The sequence below is a fragment of the Epinephelus fuscoguttatus genome, linkage group LG14 (assembly GCF_011397635.1).
Source record: "Epinephelus fuscoguttatus linkage group LG14, E.fuscoguttatus.final_Chr_v1".
Lineage (NCBI taxonomy): Eukaryota > Metazoa > Chordata > Actinopteri > Perciformes > Serranidae > Epinephelus > Epinephelus fuscoguttatus.
In genome coordinates, this window is record NC_064765.1 from 11,067,339 (window position 1) to 11,071,330 (window position 3,992).

Below are 3,992 nucleotides of genomic sequence, written 5' to 3' on the forward strand. Positions count from 1 at the left end.
AATACAGATGGTGCACTCAGAGCACTTTCGCCTGGCTACTTTTGCAATGGATGTCAATATGGACGTTCAGCAGGGGGAAACTCATTACGCAGTGTGTCCTCTGTGTGTGTGTGTGTGTGTGTGTGTGTTTGTATGATATCTATTTTCTTTGAAATCTCTCTGCACTAAAATACGATCCATTACCAGACAATGTGTTGTATACTCTGGTCAAGTATTCACATGGAAGGTCCGCACTCTGAAATCCATCATTGAGATTTTTTTGAGTGAGACTGTCAGTGCGTACATCAAGAAAGACAAAAATACACCCAGAAAGATTCAATATTTTAAAATCCTTCGCTGCACACTCAAAAGGAAATACAACATGTGTGATTCTTTCTGTTTCGTACCTAAACACATAGTAGACTCTGATATTTCTTACAATGGTGACATGATTGCTGATGCAGGTTTGAAATGCAGAGAATAAAACATTTTGGAGATTTGAGTGGAGACAATGTGAACCTTTGTTTTGCCATGAAGCATAATTCTGCCTATTTATGCAAAACCTTTTTTGTTCACCTTCAAAGCGCTCTGAGAACAGCCTGAGACAATTTTACTTTTGTTCTCGTTCACGTCAACGTGTGCCGCCGTGAGTCATGTTTCCAAAAGACTCCTCATCTGTCAATAACATTCCTGCTCACTGATTTTAGGACAAAGTGATTTAGTGCTGAAATTATTTATCATTATTGCACTCAGAAAGCGTAAATGTGGCATGGAGAACAAACCCTGAAAAACATGGACTGATTAATGGACAATGGGCCCCTGGGCACAGATATGCAAAGGGCCCCACCACCTCTATCACACAGGAGCAAGACACACTGACTTTGTGGTGGTTTTGTGTCTCTTTGTAGGACATTTGTGTCTTTTTTAACTCACTTTGAGTCTCCTTGTGGTAGTTTTGTGTCTCCATTCGGTTGTTTTGTGTCATCTTGTGATCATTTTGTGACTCTGTGGTTGTTCTGTGTCTCCTTGTGACTGTTTTGTGTCTCTTTTACTCATGTTGTGTCTCCTTGTGGTTGTTTTGTGTCTCTCTGTGGTTGGTTTGTGTCTCCTTTGGTAATTTTGTGTCTTTTTGTGTTTGTTTTGTGTCTCCTTGTGACTGTTTTGTGTCTTCTTTACTCATTTTGTGTCTCTTTCTGGTTGTTTTGTGTCTCTTTGTAGTTGTTTTGTGTCTCTTTGTGGTTGTTTTGTGTCTTTTTTACTCATTTTGTGTCTCTTTGTGGTTGTTTTGTTTCTCCTTGTGGTTGTTTTGTGTCTCTTTGTGGTTGTTTTGTGTCTTCTTTACTCATTTTGTGTCTCTTTGTGGTTGTTTTGTGTCTCCTTGTGGTTGTTTTGTGTCTTCTTTACTCATTTTGTGTCTCCTTTGTTCATTTTGTGTCTCTTTCTGGTTGTTATGTGTCTCTTTGTGGTTGTTTTGTGTCTTCTTTACTCATTTTGTGTCTCTTTCTGGTTGTTTTGTTTCTCCTTGTGGTTGTTTTGTTTCTTCTTCACTCATTTTGTGTCTCTTTCTGGTTGTAATGCAGGTGAAGGCCAGGTGGCCTGTGGGCCTGTGCCTGGTCAGCCCATTCAGTCATGTATCCATGGTGAAAATAAGAGAAACAACATTTATGACAACCAAAAATGGTTACTTCACTCAAATCAGCAGATAATACTCATCATTGACAGATGAATCTAAAATGAGTCGGATGGAGGGGGAGCAGAAGTAGTGAATTACTCTGAGCTGACTCTTGTTACTATCACAAAATGAAAAGCTTCTTTTTAGAGTATCAGGGCCAGCTGCACAAAGCACCTTAAGTTTGCTCTTTCAGTATGACAGTTATGGCTTAAATGAAATGCCTTACCGGTAGCTGACTGGAAAGATCCTGCTGCATAAAACCACAGAGCAATCATTAATTAAAGGGACTGGAGGAGCGCAGCTTTGGAAAGTGATCCAACCCCACACAGACACAATCCTAAATTGACCTCTGGTAAAATTGAAAGTGCAAAATCAGTTGCTCATCATTAAGTGTGACCATCAGGTGCTCCTGGTCGCAGAACACTTGATTTATGATGATTTATCTCCATAAAGTCAACCATGTTGCAGTTACGATGGAATCAGAGGTACTTTATGTTTTTGTCCTTACTTTGGTTACTAAGATTCTTTGTGCAACAGTTTAACAATCTTAAAGCAATTCCTTGAGTATTAGACAAAGATAAGGAGAAAAACTTACATTTTAAGGAAACCTAAAAGAGAAGACTTGAGGATGTTTTGTACAACTGTACAACATACCTTGGACTTGTAGGAAAATCTCTACTTGCTCCTTCTCACAAATAAATAAAAAATGAATTAATGCAATTATTAACTGCTTGTTTATCAGTTTATTGTTTGTCATATTTCCCGTTATTCTTGTTAATAAAGTTTGGGGGAAAAACGATTCTTATTTTCAGGTGATTATAACCCAATGAAAACATAGTTATAAATATGATAAGACATTTCTGCCAATAGACTCCCCTAAATCCTCCACTGGACCTTTAACTTTTATTTCAAGTGTTGCACTTTACTAGGCTACATTTCTAAAAAACAAACAAACAAACAAACCAAAACGTCCCGTGATAAACTCCTGATAAACCGTGAGAGTGTGAGAGGATCAATAGAAGAAGCTACAGGTGTGTCTGCGGCCGCAGGGGGGCGGAGCACCGGAGAGCCGACACTATGCACTCAGCTGACCGGAAGTGACGCAATTTAAATATCAATTGGCGGGGTGCAGACACACCTGAGCCGAGCGTGGCGGTTTGTGAACAGTAGAAAAATAACACTGCGGTGAAACTCAGCAAGACGTCTGTAATTATTTATTATAAAGATAAGCGTCACTGTGTGTCGGCACAGGTGAACAACAATAAGGTGAATTAATCAGTGATTTATTGCACCAACTGCGAGCGCGCGCCGTGCCACACAAATTAAACACACCCACACAGGTGTGCTGCTGGATCAAGCTAACGTGTTAGCTAACTGCTAACTTCCTTCTCCAGGTGTGTGTGACACCTTCCTGCTGTTTGTGACTAATAATCTCTGAGGTGACTCATTCAGGATTTGTGGTTTGCAATGGGGATGAGACAGTGAGTGGACTGGTTACACTGGGACCAGAGAGGCTGTGCGGACTGGTTACACTGGGACCAGAGAGCCCTGAGAATGAGCCATCAGAGAAGCTGAACCTGGATCAGACTGAGGACTGACACTCGCAGGATGACGTCAGACAGGTGAGTACAATGAAACACCTAATGATGGATGTGACTCCCAAACTGTGCAGCTCTCTTTCTGTTTTAATGTGTGTTTGTGGCTGCAGCTGCTGTCGAGTTTATCATGTCTTCAACGTTACATCTCTGTGTTTCTGCCTTGGTGATATTTTTAATTGATTAGCTATCTAATTTATGTGTCTTAATAATATTAATGTCTGTTGCACACACCAGAATGTCATTAACTGGTTTTGTTTATTGTTATTGGTCATTTTTGCCTAATTTTGTGGACAAGTTGCAAATGTTTATCTATAAAAGTGGAAGTTATCGTTGGTTTGGACATTCATAACATTGATATATTTATTTTTTTGCAAGTCTACTTACTGCACACATTATTAATATTATACTATATACTGAATTAGTTTCCTTTTGTGGCTGCAGTGTGTAGGATTGTTTCTGAATTGTCCAAAAGTTAAAGTTTATAAAAAACAAACAAACAAACATAGTGGTCATCATTTCCACAATTCACATTTTTATCATGAAATATCCTGCTTCAATCCATATCTAATGCTATTAAGCCTCTTAAAAAACAACCGTTTCGTTGTGTTGAAAAACCAGTTTGGTCTCCAGTTTGCTGCACATATGTGTATTAACAGGGCGGTCTAACAGCACCACAAATTACATTTATTAATTGAGGAAAGCTGATTTAATAAGTAGAGGATTTTGTTCATTTTTTTTACGGT